This window comes from Sphaeramia orbicularis, chromosome 21 (genome assembly GCF_902148855.1).
Source record: "Sphaeramia orbicularis chromosome 21, fSphaOr1.1, whole genome shotgun sequence".
Lineage (NCBI taxonomy): Eukaryota > Metazoa > Chordata > Actinopteri > Kurtiformes > Apogonidae > Sphaeramia > Sphaeramia orbicularis.
In genome coordinates, this window is record NC_043977.1 from 4,404,309 (window position 1) to 4,428,503 (window position 24,195).

Here is a 24,195-nt window from a genome sequence, read left to right on the forward strand (position 1 = left end):
GGCATTTTCACACTGGGTATCTGAGTATGTTTGACCCCAAACTCCACTTAATTTTATTAATGTGAATGCAAATGTTCCATGCGCGAGTAAACCCGAGTCCAGCTGAGACGGTAGTCCTGGGTACAGACTGAGTGGACTCCAGTGCAGATGTGTTATCTGTGTATCTTTACGCCGCGTAAAATAAAACGCCATTAGCGTGATTAGCGGCTAGCATGATTAGCGGTTAGGTTTAGGGGTTATGGTTACCAATTAGTGTGATTAGCAGCTAGTGCATTGACACGCCATCAAATGATGTTAAATCACACGCGAAAGGAAGAAAATACATACGTATAGTGGCTTCATTTCACTCGAGAATTGATTAAACAGATGCTCAGACCTTTATTCTAACATCATTTTGTACAACTTCTTTTTGACAAACAGATTTCAGTCGACTGTCTTAACTCATGTAAATTGTGACTAAAATAACCCCCACAATTTTCTCTCGACATAATTTCCCACTCGTACATTTGTCTTTGTAAAACAACAGAATCTGTACACATTATAAGCTTTCAGCGTGTATATATAAGCTGTGTAAAATAACCCGCCATTAGTGCAATTAGCGGCTAGCGCAACTAGCAGCTAGCAGTTAGGATTAGCAGTTAGCGCATTGACACGCCATCAAATGGTGTTAACACGCAAAAGAATGAAAATGCGTAACTATAGCATGCAAATGCAATAAAGTGGCATCACATACAACGTGATTTGATGAGCTCAGTCTGCATATTTTAACCAGGCCAATCATTTAGAACGGGTTTATTTTAATAGAGGACTGTGACTGTGATTGAGTCCCAGGTCAAAATTTAGTTTTTTGTTTGAAATTGTACTTATTGAAACATTTCATGGTTTTACGAGCAACAAACAACCCCCACAATTTTCTCTCGACATAATTTCCCACTCGTATATTTGTCTTTGGAAAACAACAGAATCTGTACGCATTATAAGCTTTAAGTGTGTATATTTACGCTGCATAAAATAACAGGCCATTAGCGGCTAGTGCGATTAGCAGTTAGAGTTAGTGGTTAGGGTTAGGGGCTAGCGGCTAGCGCATTGACACGCCATCAAATGGCGTTAACACACGGAATGATAAAAATGCATAACTATAGCACGCCAAATGCAATAAACTGGAATCACATACAACGCAATTTGATGAAATCAGTCTGCATATTTTAACCAGGCCAATCATTTAGAATGGGTTTATTTGTTAAAATCTAGTTTTTTGTTTTAAATTGTACTTTTGGAAACATTTCATGCTTTTAAATATATTTGGTTGCTGTCTAAACATAACCTGATAAATGCAGGTTGGAGAATGTTTGCATCACTTCTGTTCCAACAGACTGCAGAATGGTTAAAATATCATCCATCCTTATCGCACCTCTGTGTCTCTGCTTCATTTCACTCTAGAACTGATTAAACAGATGCTCAGACCTTTATTCTAACATCATGTCGTACAACTTCTCTTTGACAAACACATTTCAGTCGACTGTCTTAACTCATGTAAACTGGGACTAAAACAACCCCCACAATTTTCTCTCCACATATTTTCCCACTCGTATATTTGTCTTTGGAAAACAACAGAATCGGAATAATCCTAACACTTTACACATTATAAAGAGTAAAATGGATTCTCCAAGTGATATTGATTTTTCTTCTTCAAGCAGCAGAATACTGTCATGTTTTTACTGACACAGGATGTGAGCTCGGACACATTCTTACTCATCTGTGAATGTTTGTTCCAAGTTAAACCAGGAGTCCAAATGCAGAAGAAGGCTATTTCTGCACGTACAGCACTTTACTTGCACACTTGCATGTTTTGGTAAATTGCTGACATTAATGAACAGTGTCATTGTAACTAACCAGCCATTTTATTATGAAAGACTGCACACGTATTTACAAGGTAGTGTGGATGTTCAGGGCTGCAGAAAAGCTACTGTAAACCCACAAACAGTGTCTACAACATGCTTCAAGGATAAATACATGGAGGTTTTATTAAAGCATTCTTCATGAATGTGACCTGGTATGGTAGAGGTTTGAGCTGTTATGAGTTACACCTTCACCCATAAAGACCCAGCGATACTTTTATGACACTTCCCAAATACATTTTTCTCTCTATTTAACCTTTCTTAAGTGATTTATCACCATTTATTGTAATATTATCCTTTGTATTTTGCATTTTTTTCAGTGAGAATCATGTATTTTCTCATATTTAATTCACTGATTATGTAGATGTTCATAAAACCTCAGATTAAAGTTGAGGGTTATATGAAAAATAGAGAAAACTGAAGAAAAAGTCACTTTTTCTGTAAAATATATCATTAACTGAACATAAACCCACTGTGTCCATCCACTGTCATTGATCCGACTCCATGGGTTTTACTGGGGAATCAATGTTGTAGAAGATGACGGGGTTTCCATGGTAACTACGGAGCCTCTGAACGTCCAAATGGGTCATATCTGATGACCATGAAAAGATGAAGAACTGTATTTTACACTGATTATTGACATGGATTAATAGGATTAGTGGATCAACAGGTATTAAACAGTTTAGATCAGTAGATGGTTTTGGTTTTTGAGGGTTAACAGAATAAATACATGGTTCTGGATGTTATGAAATAATGAACTCGCCTAATTTTTTAAATATTTTGCAAATTTGTTCTCATTTCAGATTCATTTCTTCACTTTTATGTCATATTTCAAGATCTTTTTTTTTTTTTTTGGTAAATTTTTTTCCCTTATTTTTCAAGTTTTTTTTTATTTTTCTCATTTTATTCACATTTTAAAAGTTTTTGTACATTTTATGGGTTAAGATACTTCAGCGATGGATTTATTTGAGCTTCTTATGTACTGTATATAAACAGTTCTTGAACTTCTTGAATTAAACAATATATATATATATATATATTTTTTTTTTTTTTGGCCAATTTGTGCAGTCTGTACAGCTGGTCTGACACCCATGACTTCTAAAGGCATGAAAGTAACTGTTTTAAAGGTGTGATATTTTGCCAAATGTATTCCATATCTGTCTTATGATGGGATCTCTGAAACACCATAGGCGATGTTTTCCTAATTTGGCACAAACATTCACTTGGACTCAACCGATTACACAACCAGCCAAAAACTAGTTGCCATCTGGATTAACTAAGCAAATAAGTAAAAAAAAAAAAAAAAAGACTTTATTGAATAATTACTGCAGTAGTTAATGTTGCAGCTGCAACTAGTTATTTAAAGGAGTGATATTTGTCTTTTTTAAATGGAATTCTTCCTTTTCCCTCATTTGCCTGTGGTCTCCATAAACTGTAAATGCTCTGCTTGGCTCTGAATTCTTCGTTCATTCAACTCCACAGGTCCACCTTCAACCCTATTTCTGAGTAATGACACCAGAAAGGTGGTTTGGAGCGCTGGCCCTTTAAATGCACATGAGCCACTTCAGGCCCCGCCCCCTCCAGGTTGTTGGCTGTGCTGCTCTGTTCCACTTAAACAAGAACTGAACATTTGAGGTAATGGGCTCCAAGTTTGGACATGTTTTCAGTCTGGACTACAACCGCTGATGACGACAAACAATTATGGAGAAATACTGGAGAAATGTTTGTCAAAAGTCCTTATATGTGCAAATGTGGAGACAAAACTAGTTTTAAACATAACAAATTAAGCAGGAATTCAAACAGGTTGTAGAAATCCACTGGATTTTTGCCCAAATGAATATAAAGATATTTTTGCAGCAGCTGGAGGGTTCAAATTCAAACTGTCGGAACTATTAGGGTCCAAATACACAAAGAAATGAAGCACAGACTAAGAAAAGTGGGTTTAGACAAATATGAGCCCTTTAACCCTTTCATGCATACTGGTCACTCCAGTGGACAGTTCTTTTACAGCTGTTCTCATGTATATTCCTGTGTTTTGCTGTTTTAGTTCCGTATCAGCCGACACAGTGGACACTTATGCACCATCCCATCCGCTGTAATTCAGACCATTAATGTGACGACGGACTGCAGTGGTACATAAGAGTGAATGGTTGGATGGGAATGAATATTTTATATCGATGGAGTTATAGAAATGCATTTTTTACTGTTTTTTAGTGTTTTATTTTTTATTAATGTCTGTTTTTTTAATGAGAACATCAGCCTGTTCAGGGACTACAGGTGGAAATGAACACTAGTGTTAGAACCTGGAACACTACATCTGTCCTGTTTAAGGTTAATGCGTGTTGTGCATTGTCCTCGTCTAAATAAATAAATAAATAAAATGAAAAAAAACAAAACAAAACTTTGCTGTTCTTGATAAACCTGGTCTGCAGTAATATGTTTTAGTGTAAATCAATTGCTAATTGTTATTAGACTGCAATTAACAGTTTTCTTAACCAAAAAGTTTATTTTTTTGCATATTATCTCCATGAATTGAGTAACAACTAGTATTAGAGTATGATAAAATGTGATAAAACGGCATTAGTGGCTTTAAAAATGTTTTATTTCATGGTTTTCACACAAGAAAAGAGGATGGCTTCATCAATTCTTAATAATGGCTCCTATCCTTTACGGGGTGAATTTCAGCTCCTTTCCTCTGGACGGAGGTTTTTAGTCCCAGGTGCAGGACACAGCGTTAGAAAAACAGCTTTGTTCCTGTCGCCGTCACTGAGCTCAATAAGAAACAGTGACATTGCACTTTACTAACTTATTTTAGTTATTTATTCCATTTCTTTGCTCTATTTATCATTATTGTGACTTGAAATTTTTAAATTTTATGTTCTTATCCTGGTCTTTATCCCAGATTGTTTTTATCTTGTCTGAGTTTTTATCGTGTTCTATTGCATCTTGTTTTTATTTCTTTGATCTTATTTATTCATTTTATTCTTTGACTTATCCACACTGCTATACTGATGAATGGTGGAACACTGAGCACTTTTTGTCTTTTTGTTCTGTCTGTAAGCTCGATCAAGTACCTGTCTTACATGTTCAATGTATGTCTTGTTGTAATATCAAAGCAATCACCTAGACTGCAAAACAAATCTACCTTACGGGTACAAATAAAGTAACCTTCAACCTCGAACCTTGAACCAGTTTATCACTCTCTGATAATGTGTTTTAAATGCATGTTTCTTTGCTTCAAAAATCAAATGCATGGTGTCCAGCTGAGTGGACATTTTTGTAACTACATGACAAATAGGGTCATAAAAAAATTTCAGTTGCATTGTTTGTTTGTTTTTTTTTTGTTTTTTTTCTGCTTAACAAGGAATAAAAACACTCAAGAAAAAACAGACTAAGGTTCTCATAACTCATGCATGAAAGGGTTAAAGGTGAAGCGTCCGTACAAAAGAACGTACAGTCATTTAATTCCGTCGCTATAAAACTGTATATGCATATAGTATAATATATGTGCCTCCAGTTGCAGACTATAGCTAAGAATAAAATAGTTTAGGTTCTCAGTCATGAGAACAATCCCCAGAGAAAACAGTCGGTACGCTAAGCTCTTAAAAGCTTTTCAATTAAATGTCGCCCACGTTGACGTCCATGCAGCTGCGGATGACTGAAGAGAATCCAAAGATATCCATGTTTTTTTTCATCCTGTGATTTTACCACTTGACAGGCCTTTTTAGAGTGGATGTTCTGAATAGTAATGACAGAAGACGAATGGGTGCCGTCGAAACCAAACTCTTTGTTCCAGTACGACCGATGTGACGAATACACTCCGAGTACTTAAATAAACCCGTTGGTTACTGACTACGGCTGCAGTTCCCCTTCAGTGTCACATGAAATATTTTAGAAACACACAATTATTCAGCAGTTAATGCAAAATGACACTAGTGCTCAGGATTTGTTCACTTTCTTTCAGCACATAAGAACAGTTTCAGTTTGCAACACCAGCCTGATAAGTATGAGACTAAGAACAGCAGGAAGGAAAACAAAGAAAATAATAAATATGGACAATCAAACAGAGAGACGGCAACGAATAATCTGAGAGTCAATGAAGCTGCAGGATCCGAAATCAGGGGAAAAAAACTGAATTTAAAAACACACCTTCATTCTGCAGGTCCGTCCTCTGAGCCCAAACCCAAAGTTTAAATATAAATATAGATGAACCAGCACAGAAACTACTTTTCCACGTACAGAAGTCACATCAGGCCGTTTCAATTACAATATGCTGAAAAGTAAAAAAAACAAAAAAAAAACAACTATGAAGCACCGAAGCTTTAACGACAACCTTATATGGGTCGGTAAAAGCTGTAAATAATTTACAGGTATCATTAAAAATCTGCTTGAATACTTGAAAAGGTTGGACAAATGCTAGTACATGAGTTTATCACACACTGGTGGTTTTTGTAACGGTGCAGTCGTCAGCTGTAGCAGACTGAAAACAGCTAACAATAACACTGGTCAACAACAAATGTATTGTTGAAGTTTTTTGAGCTGATTTAGGATAATTTTGGTGCTGAATCCAAAAATCACATTAATTTTGCTCAATCAGGTCAACTTTCTGAACTATGCTACATATTGGCTTTTTAACATTTTTGCTTACATTTATGGGCATTTTCACATCATATGTTACAAAATTCTTTCATATTTCTTGCAATAAACGAGTTCTGAAGATTTTACTTTTGCCAATTTATGATTAATGTGTTTTTTTTAATATTACAGGTGAATGAAATGGCTTCGACTAGAAGATCTTGCAAAAATAAGCCTGACGTATTCTGCTACATCTGCGGTGAATACACCATTGTACGTAACAGGAATCCTGTTAGAAAATGATTTTTTTTCTCTTAAAACCTATTTTGGCTGAGAACTATATCAAAAATCAACTGATAAAGTCACAAAAATATAATCAATTTTGTGAGAAGATCAAATTTTTCAAAATCAAATTAGCAAAAAAACCTGACCTGATTGAGAAAAACAGATGTCATTTTTGGATTTAGCGGTGCAAAATGGTCCTAATTCAGTTGAAAAAACCTAGACAACTTGCAAAAAACATTTTTTTGTAACCCAGTGTAATAGAGACAAGATTTCAATGTATGTGGAACGAGGCTAAAGGTCTTCAAAGGGAGACCAGAGTCTGATTCAATGGGAGAAGGGACTCAAATGACTCAATGCACAACTGTTTAGTGAAAACTGTTGGTTTCATGACAATCAGATTATTTTATCCAAAGACTAGAAACATATGACTCCATCTAATAAGAGCTAATATGGGATAAATAATGGTTTTGTGACATAAGTGACAATAGTCGCTTTTCCATTGACCCTCAAATTGCACAAATATAAAGTGCGCATAAAAATTTGCCTAATGGTAAAAAGGACAATATTGCTAAAACTTGTTTTTCTGTGTTTCTCATGTTCTTGATAAACCTGATCTGCAGTGGCATGTTTTAGTGTAAATCAACGCACAAAATAGTGTTTGTTTGGTTTTTTCGCATATTATCTCCATGAAGTGAATAATAGCTAGTATTAGAGTATCTTAAAATGTGGGAAATTATCTGATAAGCAGCATAAAAATGTTTTAATTGCATTGTTTTCCATGTCACTTCCTGATGTTTAGTTTTAACCCTTTCATGCATGAATTATGAGAACCTTAAGATTTTTTTGGCTGAGTGTTTTTATTCCTCTTTAGGCATGAAAAATAAAAAACAATGTGATTGATTTTTTTTTTAAGTCAACCTGTTTTTCATGGAGTTACAAAAATGTCCACTCAGCTACAGCATGACTTTTATTCTTGAAGCAAAGAAACATGTATTTAAAACCCAATATCATAAAGTGATATGAAAACAGTGAAATGAAACCATGTTTAATGCAGCTAATCTGATGTTTTCTCACATTTTAACATATTCTAATACTAGTTATTACTCACTTCATGGAGATAATATGCAAAAAATAAATATTAATTGATTTCCACTCAAGAACCAATCAAGAACAGCAAAGTTACAATAATGGTATCAATTGCAGTTTATGAGATGATGCATAAGTGTCCACTGTTTTGGCTGATATGGAACTAAAACAACAAAACCCATGAATATACAAGAGTAAAGCTGGAGAAGAACTGTCCACTGTAGTGACCACTATGCATGAAAGGGTTAAATACATGTTTCTTTGCTTAAAAAATCAAAAGCATGGTGTCCGGCTGAGTGGACATTTTTGGAACTCCTTAAAAGAAAAAAAAAAAACAACTGGATTGTATTTTTTTTTTCATGCCTAAAGATGAATAAAAACTCTCAGGAAAGATATCTTGACTAAGGTTTTCATAATTCATGCATGAAAGGGTGAAAGATATTTTTTCCTTTGTTGTGTTTGTGTACTCACTGGAGAGAGTCTGTAAATACAGATAGAAGGAAGATGACCGACAGCGAAGGACCAGGGCTAGGATCTGCAGCCCAGTCCACCAGCAGGCTTTGACCCATGTAGTGTGTTCCACCAGGGGAACCCACGGTTTATTACGGCACTTTTCCACCTCGATGGTACTCCAAGTGCTTCAGTGTCACATTCAACCCTTCACACTCCTCCACACAATCATCATCTTCAGATTCAATGTCATGCTCAAGGATGACTAGGACATGTGGAAGCAGAGGAATCAAACCGCCAACCTTCTACTGGTAGAACAACAGATGCCACGGTCTGGCAAAAATGTCAACCTTTTTCTTTGGTGTGGTTGTATAATATCATAAGTTTTTATTACCGCCGCCAGGAGGTATTGTGATTGCTTTGCTTTGAGTGTTTGCATGTGTTTGTTTGTTTGTTTGTTAGCAAGATAACTCAAAAAGTTATGGACGGATTTTCATGAAATATTCAGGAAATGTTGATAGTGGCACAAGGAAGAAATGATTAAATTTTGGTGGTTATCGGGGGCCCACTGATCTGCCTTGGCGGAGGTCTGTGCTCTCCGAGTGCTTGTCTTGATTTTTTGTTTGTTTGTTTATTTGTTAGTTTATTAGAGGTAGTGCATATTAATGAACATCTACAGCATTTGCAGCTGTAAATATGTCAGATTGTAGCAGGAGTGCTAATTTCCATCTGTAGTCCCACGGCAGGTGACAAGAAAGACAATCGACAAAAGGCAAAACATCATAACAACACACAAAACAACACAGTGAGGACGATCTACTGATGGAACCAGGTTTGGTTTTCCTTCATCTAATGTTTAAGTTGTGATTTGAAGGAGGCATGTGATTGTGAGTCTGTTATGTTGAGTGGTAAACTGTTCCATGTTCAGTTCCAGTGACTGAAAGTGTAGTCTGTCCAACAGTAGTGCGTCTACGTGGCCCCTCCCACTGACAGAGCGGGATTTGATCAAATCTGTCAAGGGGGAGGGGCCAGTCCATGCAAGACTTTAAATATCAGGCAAGCATTTTTAAAATTCACAAAATTATTACCTCCACCAGGAGGTATTGTGATCACTTTGCTTTGTGTTTGTTTACGTGTTTGTTTGTTTGCAAATTTACAGGAAAACTCTTCCACCCATCTTTCCCAAATCTTCCTCACAGATAGGCCTAGGCCCTGGGACCAACCCATTAAATTTTGGGCCAAATAGGCCAAAGTTCAAGGTCACAGCAAGGTCACAACATCTACAATTTTCCTATCTGTCATCACTGAGCAATTTTCCAAAATTCATCAAATTTTCAAAACGACTCCGATTAGCCTCCACTTGGATCCACCTGTAGCTTAGAACAATATCTTGTATCTTGTATATCTTGTACATTTAACATTGAAAATCCCATTTACCACACACTTTTCATTAGAACTCAACAAATATTGATGTGAATTGAATCTAATTTGACAGACACATGACTGGTACCAAGCTTCAACTTTTTCTGCTGTATGGAACAACCTGGGAACTGTTGAATTTAAACAGAAATAGTCGATCCACACATGCACACCGTTCAGGGGGCTTGGTGGAGGTTTGTGTTCTCTGAACACTTGTTAAAATTAAGAAATTTATATTTATCTAAAACAATGCAGTGATGGAAATTAAATGTTTTTTTTTCTTGTCAAATATTTTTATGGCTTTTTTAAAAAGTGAGTCTCTGGGTTTGAGTGTTGTGCCAGCAGCAAGTGACCAGGAAGTTCTACAGCAGGGGTGTCCAATCCTGGTCCTAGAGAGCCACTATCCTGCATGTTTTAGATGTATCCCTCTTCCAACACACCTGATTCAAAGCTTAAGCCTATCATCAAGCTCTGCAGAAGCCTGATAATGACCATCAGGTGTGCTGGAAGAGGGAAACACCTAAAACATGCAGGATAGAAGCTCTCGAGGACCTGGATTGGGCACCCCTGTTCTACTGTATTCAATGTGAGAGAAAATCATAGCGTGTAAAAATCTTAGCAGCATTTAGGGTCGAAAAGGGTCTGACTTGTTCAAAATTTTGCACATTAAAATGTACTGTCTAATGCACCAAACACTGTAGTACTGGGATCAAAATGTAAAGTAAAAAGGACCAAATAGTCATAAATAACCACCTTGACAGGGTTAATAGTTCTTCCTTGCTTTTTACGATTTTTACGATTACAAGATTGATGAGCCCTGGTTAACGATAATGAGTCACCCGATGCGTATTACAGCGCGTTTGCACCGAGAACCGACTAACCAGAGATATGAGAAGATAAAAGATGTGTTCTGAATGGGAAATCTGTAGGAAGGCGACCGTCAGAGTGATCGAGTGTGTCAGGTTCATGGAATATTCCTTTACTGCTCATTCCATAACACTGTGTCCCCGTAATCAAACATGGGAAGTAATCATACATTTGGCAGCAGACTCTCACTCCTTTATTAAAATCCTCATGTAGGGTTAAAGTGATGTTACATTAACGTGAAATGAATTCGGTTCTCTCCAGATGTATCTCGTCTCTGGGTTAATTCAAAGGTTATTTGACTGAAATACCTAAGCTCGAACAAACGAGCAGCTTCATTACCGTCAAAAACCTGTTGCATACCAATTGGACGAAATGGTAATGCTGTATATTGACTCAGGTTTCTTGTGTTTTCTAATAAAATAAAATCCAAACGGCACATCTAGTCCCTACAGACTCGGGCCGTGTCTTTAATGTGGGACTATAACTCGAAATCCCACTGATAATCCAACTTAATTCCGCATTATGATCAATACTTTCCTGTGGGTCGTCTCTATGCAAATGTTCTCCCATTCTGCGATAATCTTTTAATACGGTGTTAGAATCTCCGTGGTGTTCCCTTCGTTCCGCGAGTCATAGTGAGTCATAAAGTTTAGAATTTGCATATTAGTAATTGTTGACAACGGCGCATTGCAGATTAGATCTAAATGGTGTGAATCCTATTCCAATCATGGCTCCTAATATGGAAATGATGTCCTCGTTTGTTTATCGTTATCACACGTAAAAACCTCAGGTCAAAGCAGCGGAAATTAAAATCATCATTAATGTCATGAAATAATCTATGTTTGTATTTTTCTGTGTCTAAAAGATCATTGTAATTGATGAGTTAATTAATAGAAAGATTTATTATCATTATTATTATTCTTATTTGTGTTCTGGTTATTTATGTTACAATTCTTGAAAATGAACTGAAGCATATGTTGTTAGCGCGGAATATGTAATTACTGCAACTGGGGCTCTAACAATTGAACCAGTAAGAACACAGGTGTCAAACATGCGGACCGGGGGCCAAATCCGGCCCGCAAAAGGGTCCAGTCCAGCCCGCGAGATGAATTTGTGAAATGCAAAAAATTACACTTTAGATATTACCAATCAATGGTGTAAAAATCATTTAATTCAGTTTCCACATACAGAACAATTCCATCTCTACTGGGTCAGACCAGTAAAATATTATCATAATAACCGATAAATAATGAAAACTGCAGATTTGATCTTTGTTTTAGTGTAAAAAGTGCAATTACATGAAAATGTTTGTATCAACAGACTATCCTCTTACAAAAAAATGTGAATAATCTGAACAAATATGAACAACCTGGAATGTCTTAAGAGAAGTAAAAGCAATTTTTCCAATACTCTACCTGTTACTGAATGTTTTGTGTACTTGTAATTGTAATGGAAGTTTTAAAGCATGTATGTAAATGATAAACTGAGGCAGAATTTAGTTAAAATTGCACTTAAGACATTTAAAGTTGTTCATGTTATTCAGATTTTTAAGGAAACGTTGTAGATATAAACATTATCATAATGTAATTTTACGTATTTCACTGGTATTATTTTACTGGTCCGACCCACTGGAGATCATATTGGGCTGAATGTGGAACTGAACTAAAATGAGTAAGAACATGTCTAGGCTGTTTCACAATCTCAACGTAGGATCCATCTTTTATATTAAACTATGTCTTTAGATTTGAGGACTGTTCATTTTCAGGATCCTTCCAAACAGCCAAGTCCTTCCTTTCAAGGATGCATCTGCGGATCCTTGATGCTACTTAACTACTCACAATCCTCTGTACAAGTCTTAAAAAGATAAGGAGCCAAACACAAATGCATCAAATCACTTCACTAATACAAAATGCATTAGATCTAATTACCAGGTGTTATAAAACAAGACAGGTTTATTTACATTATATATAGAAATTCATACACAGACAGCTCAGTGTGATGATGACTCAATCAATGTAAAAATCATAAATATTGAAAAGAAAAACAGAATATATCAAATCATAATGAAAGACTGTAAAGTGATGAGTAGAAGGTACAGTTAAGGATGGGAATCGTTAAGAATTGAACAATTCCGATTCCGTTATCGATTTTGCTTATCGATCCGATTCCTTATTGATTCTCATTGAGTGAGGGAATAAAAGAGTACAAACAGGTGTGTTTGCATGAACTGTCTTTTATATTTCCATCTGCACAGAAAATAGAACATATACAGTATGAACAAATAATAAGAACAGATGACACCGGGCCCAGTTCGGGGTGGGGGGGGGGTGGGGGGCGGTGGCAGTGGTGGCAGTGAAAGTGAAACGACAGACTCTTTACTAATTCCTCTATCGCTGCATTTCTACTTTGTGGAACCGGTTCGACTCAGCTCGTTTCCCATTGTTGTGCACCTCATTTCCTTTCCCCTACCTTCAGAAACCTGTATTTGGGTACGGCGTTTGTTGTCCGCACCGGAACCGGAACTGGGCCCGGTGTTCACTCTGCTGCTACATTCACAAGTGTCACTAAGTAGCGAATCAAATACGTGACATTCCTGTAAATGAATCACATGATGTGGACAAATGTTTGAGCAGATTGGAGGGATTCCACCTTTAGAAGACATGGAAGCTTTGACAGAGTTCCAGTGGACCTGGTGTGGTCTGTTTAGACCTGGTGTGGTCTGTTTGGACCTGGTGTGGTCTGTTTGGACCTGGTGTGGTCTGTTTGGACCTGGTGTGGTCTGTTTGGACCTGGTGTGGTCTGTTTGGACCTGGTGTCGTCTGTTTAGACCTGGTGTGGTCTGTTTGGACCTGCTGGGGTCTGTTTGGACCTGGTGTGGTCTGTTTAGACCTGGTGTGGTCTGTTTGGACCTGGTGTGGTCTGTTTGGACCTGGTGTCGTCTGTTTAGACCTGGTGTCGTCTGTTTAGACCTGCTGTGGTCTGTTTGGACCTGCTGGGGTCTGTTTGGACCTGCTGGGGTCTGTTTGGACCTGCTGGGGTCTGTTTGGACCTGGTGTGGTCTGTTTGGACCTGGTGTGGTCTGTTTGGACCTGCTGTGGTCTGTTTGGACCTGCTGTGGTCTGTTTGGACCTGGTGTGGTCTGTTTGGACCTGCTGGGGTCTGTTTGGACCTGCTGTGGTCTGTTTGGACCTGGTGTGGTCTGTTTGGACCTGGTGTGGTCTGTTTGGACCTGCTGTGGTCTGTTTGGACCTGGTGTGGTCTGTTTGGACCGTTTCTGCCTCAGCGCCATGTTGTCTTTGTTCTGACCAAAACAATGCAGCGTAACCGTGACATCATCACACATGCACAACAGAGGCAGAATCGTTACGCAGAATCGTTAAGCAGGCAGGCAAATGATTCCAAGGAATGGAGCTACTGGGAACTCGATCCCCATCCCTAGGTACAGTCGTGCTGAATTTACCAACAATAAGTGAATTAATAGACACATGAAGAGACATGTTTTAGTGGATTAATAAATATTATTAATATATTAATATTATTTAATGTCCATATTTGGGTCCTTTTTTGTACCCAATATTCGATTATAAATTCATTAATTATGGGATGGCTCAGAGCAACAGTATAATTTTTGTTGCATTCCTCTGAGGTCATCATTAGGTCCATCCTGGGCTTAAATCTGTCTACATTTACCTTTTACTATTGGGTCTAAAAAAAAAATGGAAAAGTGTCAGATACTAAAATAAACCCAGTTTCATAGAAGAACCCATATGTGGACGACTGATGACTGAATGGGAACAGGTGAGTGTGGGCGGAGCCAAGGCTGAAGGAGGGAAACTAAACAAGACACAGGTGAGATCAATGAGACACTAAGACTGAAAGCAAAACGGAGAAGGACGCCAAGAAGCAAATGAGGACATAAAACAGGACGAAGTACGACAGTTAGAGGCTGTTGGACTGGACATGAGTAAGATTAAATATTAAAAACCAGTGTGTTCATGATTGTATGTGGTCAATGTTTCACCTTGATGATCAATAAAACTAGTTTAAAAAAAAAACCCAACAGGGTTTACTGTGTTTTTCAATGATGAGAATAGAAATAGAATTCACCTTAGTTCCTGTTGTTTCTCATGGGATGTTATTTTGGGAAGGTAATCATTAGTCAGTGGCAAGATACAAGTAATTTTTTGACTGTGTTTGAATTTTCCATCATTTATACATATGTTTGTCAATTTAAAAGATAATTTTACAAATCAGACTAAAAATCCATAAATATAAAGATTTACCAGACCTTGAGAGTTATGGAGGGGAAGTCATCAAACTGCCTCTTGGTCAGGAGCTGGTGATGTTCATTCAGTAGGAGGCGCCCTATCGTCAGAAGAAAAGGGTTTGGGTTAGGTTTATCAACTCAATCCAAACTCATTTTCTGACAATAAGGTCAGCGCCACATATCAGCTGTTTTCACATAAACCTACATGTTTCTTCACTATTTTTACCAAAATGACAACCAGTGCCCCTGTATCTCACCTGCATGTTCCAACAAGGATCAGTCCCAGTTGAATGTGTGACGTCGTCAGGTTCTGCCTCTGTGTTCCAGTCCTGTGGTCTGGATGCATGTCAATCTAACACCAGAAGTGGGCGGGACTTTCCCTGGAGGAGAACTCAACTCATCCAATCACAGTCCATATATGACTTCTATCAGTGACCAATAGGAACTCGACTGATATCTAGAACCATTTATAAACCAGGGGTGTCCAACCCTGGTCCTCCAGATCTACTATCCTGGATGTTTCCTTCTTCAAACTCACCTGATTCAAATGATAAACCTATCATCAGGCTCTGCAGAGGACTGATAACGACCGTCAGGTGGACTGGAAGAGGAAACATCGAAAACATGTAGGATCAGTGTGATACCATGAACTGCGTACAGATAACACACCACTTTTATTTGGCGTTTTATCTGTACGCATTATAAGCTTTCAGCATTTATATTTAAACTGTGTCATATAGCATGCCATTAGCCCGATTACCAGTTAGGTTTAGGGTTAGGGTTGGGTTTAGGTTTAGCAATTAACACAATTAGCATGATTAGTGGAAAGGTTTAGGATTAGCAATTAGTGCAATTAGCATGATTAGTGGTAAGGTTTAGGATTAACAATTAGTGTGATTAGTGGTTAGGTTTACGGTTAGGTTCAGCAATTAACGCAATTAGCATGATTAGTGGAAAGGTTTAGGATTAGCAATTAGTGTGATTAGTGGTTAGATTTACGGTTAGGTTCAGCAATTAATGCAATTAGCATGATTAGTGGTAAGGTTTAGGATAAGCGATTAGTGCAATTAGCGGTTAGGTTTAGGGTTAGCAATTAGTGCAATTAGCATGATTAGTGGTTAGGTTTAGGGTTGACGATTAGTGCGATTAGCGGTTATGTTTAGGGTTAGCAATTAGCGCAATTAGCATGATTAGTGGTTAGGGTTAGCAAATGGTGCAATTAGCAGTTAGGTTTAAGGTTAGCGATTAGCGCAATTAGTGGTCAGGTTTAGGGTTAGCAATTGGCGCAATTAGCATGATTAGTGGTTAGGTTTAGGGTTAGCAAATGTTGCAATTAGCAGTTAGGTTTAGGGTTAGCGATTAGTGAAATTAGTGGTCAGGTTTAGGGTTAGAAATTGGTGCAATTAGCATGATTCGTGGTTAGGTTTAGGGTTAGCAATTAGCACAATTAGCATGATTAGCGGTTAGGTTTAGGGTTAGTGATTAGTGCAATTAGTGGTTAGGTTTAGGGTTAGCAATTTGCACAATTAGCATGATTAGCGGTTAGGTTTAGGGTTAGTGATTAGTGCAATTAGTGGTTAGGTTTAGGGTTAGCGATTAGCGCAATTAGCAGTTAGGTTTAGGGTTAGCGATTAGCAGTTAGGGTTAGCACGATTAGTGGTTAGGGTTAGCGAGTAGCGGCTAGCGCACTGACACACCATCAAATGGCATTAAATAACACACGAAAGGATGAAAATGCGTACCTATAGCACACCAAATGCAATAAAGTGGCGTCACATACAACACGACTTCATGAGCTCAGTCTGCAGAGGACAGTAGATGTGGAGGACCAGGGCTGGACACCCCTGTTACAAACCATCAAAATATGGACCATTGGAAGGAAAGACAAATTTTTAAAATTTGTCAAAAGTGTGTAAATTGTGGCACAATGCAAACAAGATTAAAAAAAAAAAAAAAAAAAATTATTTCTGGGCTAAAACCACCATTTATTAATTTTCCAATACTCTGTCCCATGGGGCATCAAACACTAAATTACATTTGATAAAGTTATAGATTTGTTTTTCATTGCCAGAAACATAAGTGCATGAATTAAGAAAAAAAAAGTGTTTTTAGATTAGATTTAATGCAGAAATGTTGCTCCTCTGCCCTGTTCGATTGTTGACATCGTAACTTGTAAAAATATACAGAAAAAAGTGTGTTAACAAAGCAAAGGAAGCAGAATTAATTTAATTATTAGTTTGTAAAAAGGGGTGGGAGTTTATAAGTTACACTTCTTCCCACTCCTTTTCGAGCTCGGAGAAGTTTTGTTGGACCATGTTGTCTGGTTCTGTGCCATCTGATGATTCGATGAGCTCCAAATAAAACTACACTGACTAAAATGAAGTTCCATAACTCTTCCGTCTCCACTCAGAGAACCTGAGTTCCATCCAGTCCAGTCCAACATAGCACCGTGCTGCCCCACTACAGCTTAACTGAATCCTGCGTCAACCTACTTCTTAAACGTGTGGAAATGAAATGTAACTAGTTCTACATGTACTTCCGAACCTTCACAGTCATGGCCCCAGAGCTGTGGAATGACCTGCCGCAGGAAATCAGGTTGACTGAGTCACCGTCTATTTTTAAGTCTCTTCTCCAAACATAATTTTCCCAGAAAGCACATGATGGTTTCACATGAGCTGCCAGTTTATAAGTAATGAGGTTTTACTGCATTTCAATCCCTGCTATGATTTATCCAAATCAGAAGTACTTTATTTAATCCCCGGGGGGAAATTTATAATTTTGTATTTTATCTGTTTTCTTTGTAAAGCATTTTGCACTTTGTTTTTAAAGTGTCCTATAAATAAAGATGATGATGATTAGTTTTATTTTTCAACATAATACCATGAAATCACATTCATATACATACCACTTTTAATTGCTGTGTTATCTGTACACATTATAAGCTTTATTTCTGCGTGTATGTTCACACTGTGTCAAATACCAGGATTAGGGTTATGTGAACCAGAGATCTTGGCATAAATTGACCCACGACTAACCAGCATTGAATAACATGTGAAAGAACAAAAATGCACATGTATTGCACGCCAAATGCCACAAGAACAGGCGTGACATAAAACATGATTTCATGAGATCAGTCTCTATAATTAGTAGGCCTGTAACGGTACACAAAATTTTTGGTTCAGTATGTTTTTGGTTTTCAAAGCCACGGTTCAGTTTTTTTTGGTCCAGTATGGGAAGAAAGAAAACCCCTTAAAATGTATTTAATGTATTTATTATGAATTTTTGAACATTTTTCCCCCAATTTTTGGAGACAACAGAATATAGAAAAACAGGAAGAGTATAATTCTGCTGCTATAAATCAAATAGATTATAAAATAAATACAATATTTCTAAATGTATTTTAAACATTAGTATTGCATTTTTCCCTGAAAGGTAGTTTTGAACAAACAACAAAAATGGAATCAGTTCTGTCAGTTCACATTCTGCAGAAAAAGAACAACAAAATTCCACATGAAGTGCAACCCTTCAGCAGCAAAACTATTGGTTGAATTCATACCTAATTGGGTTAATAGATTACCAGTGACCCAGAATAGATATGGTTATGTTGTGGGAAAAGTAGGTCAAAGTTAACATTTTTTTTTATGAATTTTAAAAATCTGTTTTTTTTTTCCCTCATTTACTTATAATAATTACTGGAACCACTTGTTATGATTATTATTATTGCCCCGCCCCCTGAAGGGAGGCAAGGGGGTTTGTTTTTGGTTCAGTTTGTTTCTTTACTAATACGTTAGCAGCAAAAACTATTAGTTGAATTCATACTAAATTAGGTTTATAGATCGCTAGTGACCCAGAATAGATGTGTTTACATTTTGGGAAAAGTAGGTCAAAGTTCACATTCTTTAATGAATTTTTAAAACCTTTTTTTTCCCATTTACTTATAATGGACGAAATGTGTCTATGCTGACATCAGCACATGCACAGACATGATGACATCAGCTGGACTGACGCCAAAATAAGATACAATACATGCAAGGGGCGGGGGGCAGCCATGGCTCAGGTGTTAGAGCGGGTTGTCCAATAACCGAAGGGTTGGCAGTTCAAATCCCGCTCTATCCTAGTCAGTCCATTGTGTCCTTGGGCAGGACACTTCACCCTCCTTGCCTCCAGTGCCACCCACACTGGTGTATGAATGTTTGGTGGTGGTCAGAATGTGCGAATTGTCAGCCACGCCTCTGTCAGTCTGCCCCCCCCAGGACAGCTATGGATACAGATGTAGTTTACCACCACCAGAGGGAGAATGTGAGAGCGAATGAATAATGGATCAATAATGTAAAGCGCTTTGGGTGTCTAGAAAAGTGCTATATAATATCCAATCCATTATTATTATAATTATTTATTGTGCCTGGAACCACTTATTATTATTATTATTATTATTATTATTATTATTGCCCCGCCCCCTGAAGGGGAGGCAAGGGCTATTGTGTTTGGTTTGGTTTGTTTATTTGTTGACACTCAAGCAGTAAAACTATTGGTTGAATTCATACCAAATTGGGTTTATAGATTGCCAGTGACCCAGAATAGAAGTGATTATATTTTGGGAAAAGTAGATCAAAGTTAAAATTTTTTATGGTTTTTTTAAAAGTCTTCCCATTTACGTCTAATGGGCGAAATACATGAGGGGTGGAGTTAGTTGTGCCTGGGACTAATTGTTTTTTGTTTTGTTTTGGGGTTTTTTATATCAATTTTTTATTTATTTTCATTGTGCATCTCTAAAACTACAATACAAAAAAAGAAAGAAAGAAATTCCGATTTTTTGGTACAACATTTTGTGATACACAAAGTATAACCCCCCCCAGAACCAATGCCGACCCCCATACCAACCCAACCTGGATCTCAAAATACGAAAACCACTAATAAAAACAAATACACGTATTTAGATGAAAATGAATCTAATTTACAGATATAATCAGATAGGTGATCAGGATAGTTATAGATAATTCTGTTGCGCTCTTTCTTAAACCATAATGTAAACAGTTTCCCACAGACTAAGGGGTTTTGGACTGGCTGCATCCAGGCCACTGACCTCTGCATCAGAACTGTATCTAGAAAATCATTGATCCATTGTTCCTGGGACCACTTATTACTGTTGTTGTTGTTGCCAGGTTGACACAACAAACTGGTAAAAATAGGTGTAAAAAATGAACCCCGTGTCCTTGATCCTGGGTGTTCCAAGTAAATATGTGAAAACAGCAGCTGGCAAAAGACTGTATAATGTTCTAACATTTGCAGTAAGGAAAAATATTCTCTTGCAGTGGGTCAGTGACAAGATTCCTTCTATCTGTCGTTGGCGTAAAATAATGTTTGAACTAATCCACCTAGAACACAGGTGTCAAACATGCGGCCCTGGGGCCAAAACCGGCCCGCCAAAGGGTCCAATCTGGCCCCTGGGATGAATTTGTGAAATGCAAAAAATTACACTGACGATATTAACAATTAAGGATGTTCGAATCATTTTAGGTCAATTCAGTCTCAAGTGGGTCAGACCAGTAAAATACTGTCATAATAACCTATAAATAATAAAAACTACAATTTTTTCTCTTTGTTGTAGTGTAAAAAAAAAAAAAGTAAAATTACACAAAAATGTTTACATTTACAGACTAGCCTTTTGCAAAAAATGTGAATAACTTGAAATGTCTTAAGAGAAGTATGTGGAATTTTACCAATATTCTGCCTCTTAATAAATGTTTTGTGTATGTGTAAATCCACTGTGATCTGTAAGTTGTGATGCACATGTATAAATGGTAAACTAAGGCGTAAGATTGTTAAAACTGCACGTATTTTTCTGAAGACTTTCAGGTTGTTCTTATTTGTTCAAGTACGGTTTGTAGATGTAAATATTTGCATTACAGAATTTGACTTTTTTCACTCAAAAACCTAGAAAAAAACTTTGGTGTTGACATTATTTACAAGTTCTTATCCTATTATTTATACAGTCTACTCTCGTTAAACCGCCCGCCATTATACCGCCATTTTCGCTCACCGCCAACCAAAACCATTGCACAAAAATCCCCAATGCATTATTCCATTAGCTACCGCCATTTCCGCCTATCGCCATCCGCCAGCCCAGTTCCATGCACAAACAACACTTATACCATTGATTTCCCGACCGTTATACCGCCAGCGTGATTGCCATCGAGTACACATAAATTTTAACAATGCACTGAAACAAACGCGCCAGACGTGTAATCACGACAAGCTACGAGTAGGTCTACGGAACGGCCACTGTTCATTTATCGCAGAACACTCAGTAGGTCAGGATGTCGGGAAGAGGACGTGGGATTAAGCCAAAGCCTCAAGATGATGGGGTGTCATTTCCCGACACGGTATAATAATGCTTAAAATGTTTCCCCACTTTAAATGATCCCTTACAACATAACAGAATCAAGATTTATTTAGAAACGCAATTAGAACGGGTTAACGGAGGCAGCATAGACATCATATAGTAAAGACATGCACATTATGGACGCAACCCGTTGTAACGCCATTTTCGCTATACCGCCAATTTGGCCGTGAATGGAAGTTGGCGGTATAACGAGAGTAGACTGTATTATTTTACTGGTCCAGCCCACTTTAGATCATGTTGGGCTGAATGTGGAACTGAACTAAAATGAGTTTGACAGCCCTGATCTAGAATATCTGACCAATCTCATACATAACAGCTCAGATCAGTTCTACAGAGTATGGCGCCCATTTTTGGACTACATTGGACCGGACCTCTCGTCTACCCTTTTAAAAGTACTGTTGTGAACTTAAATGATATTTTTAAATGCGACTCCCGTACACTGTAAGTCTGACCTACCACCTTCTGTATCAAGCTTTGTTTTTGTGTATTATTTCTTATGTAAGAGCTGTCATGTATGTTTTGTTTTGGGTCTAGTCTTTAGAAGACACTGTTTTTTTTTGGGGGGGGGGGTTTATTCAAATGTTTATTCAGAACAGTCGTACAAGATATTATACATGACATCAACCGCACCAAGTACACCGTTCTCTTTTTTTAAAGAAGAGACAAAAAAAAAAAAAAGAAAATGGACTGTAAAAATGACATCAACAAGCCCGTACATCTAGCCAACCACACCTTCAGGAAACAAGACACACACACACACACACACACACACCAAAAAAAAGGGGGGGGGCATAAATGCATTTATGTGTATACACACAAGGCAGAATTCTTACTCATAATGTGAAGGAAAAAAAAAAAGAGCCTAAGAGTGCACATGTACATTTAGTATTAGGAAATTCGAGTACAAAAGGCAACCGTGAACATGAGAGTAGCACAGAAAAGAAAACATACAAAATATTAAAAAGAAAAACCTTGAGGGAAGAGGGTTTGTACCATTTCTATATTCAGTCAGGTTTGCTAAGGTTATATACAGTACAGGCCAAAAGTCTGGACACACCTTCTCATTCTTCGCATTTTCTTTATTTTCATGACTATTTACATTGTAGATTCTCACTGAAGGCATCAAAACTATGAATGAACACATGTGGAATTATGTACTTAACAAAAAAGTGTGAAATAACTGAAAACATCTCTTATATTCTAGTTTCTTCAAAGTAGCCACCCTTAGCTCTGATGACTGCCTTGCACACTCTTGGCATTCTCTTGATGAGCTTCCAGAGGTAGTCACCTGAAATGGTTTCCACTTCATAGCTGTGCCTTGTCAGGGTTACTTAGTGGAATTTCTTGCCTTATTGATGGGGTTGGGACCATCAGTTGTGTTGTGCAGAAGTCAGGTTGATGCACAGCTGACAGCCCTATTGGACAACTGTTAGAATGCATATTATGGCGAGAACCAATCAGCTAAGTAAAGACAAACGAGTGACCATCATTACTTTAAGAAATGAAGGTCAGTCAGTCTAGAAAATTTCAAAAACTTTGAATGTGTCCCCAAGTGCAGTCGCAAAAACCATCAAGCGCTCCAACGAAACTGGCTCACATGAGGACCGCCCCAGGAAAGGAAGACCAAGAGTCACCTCTGATGCTGAAGATAAGTTCATCTGAGTCACCAGCCTCAGAAATCACAAATTAACAGCAGCTCAGATTAGAGACCAGATGAATACCACACAGAGCTCTAGCAGCAGACACATCTCTACAACAACTGTTAAGAGGAGACTGCGTGAATCAGGCCTTCATGGTCAAATAGCTGCTAGGAAACCACTGCTCAGGAGAGGCAACAAACACAAGAGATTTATTTGGGCCAAGAAACCCAAGGAATGGACATTAGACCAGTGGAAATCTGTGCTTTGGTCTGATGAGTCCAAATTTGAGATCTTTGGATCCAACCGCCGTGTCTTTGTGCGACGCAGAAAAGGTGAACGGATGGATGCTACATGCCTGGTTCCCACCGTGAAGCATGGAGGGGGAGGTGTGATGGTGTGGGGGTGCTTTGCTGGTGACGCTGTTGGGGATTTATTCAAGATTGAAGGCAACCTGAATCAGCATGGCTACCACAGCATCCTGAAGTGACATGCCATTCCATCCGGTCTGCGTTTAGTTGGACCATCATTTATGTTTCAACAGGACAATGACCCCAAACACACCTCCAGGCTGTGTGAGGGATATCTGACCAAGAAGGAGAGTGATGGAGTGCTGCGCCAGATGACCTGGCCTCCACAGTCACCGGACCTGAACCCAATCCAGATGGTTTGGGGTGAGCTGGACCGCAGAGTGAAGGCAAAAGGGCCAACAAGTGCTAAGCATCTGTGGGAACTTCTTCAAGACTGTTAGGAAACCATTTCAGGTGACTACCTCTGGAAGCTCATCAAGAGAATGGCAAGAGTGTGCAAAGCAGTCATCAGAGCTAAGGGTGGCTACTTTGAAGAAACTAGAATATAAGAGATGTTTTCAGTTATTTCACACTTTTTTGTTAAGTACATAATTCCACATGTGTTCATTCATAGTTTTGATGCCTTCAGTGAGAATCTACAATGTAAATAGTCATGAAAATAAAGAAAATGCAAAGAATGAGAAGGTGTGTCCAAACTTTTGGCCTGTACTGTGTATAATCCAAGGCACCCAACATGTTTTAAATTTTTCTTGTTCAAGTTGTAAGTGTAGGAGCTTCAGTAGACGTCCATCTCCTGGTGAGTGCTTTCTTACTTGCTAACAATAGGACATTAACCCTTTCATGCATGAATTATGAGAACCTTAGTTGAGGCAAGGCAAGGCAAGGCAAGTTTATTTGTATAGCACATTTCAGCAACAAGGCAATTCAAGGTGCTTCACACAGGACATTGAAATAAAAGAAACAAAAAGAAACACATTTAAAACATTATAAAAGAACA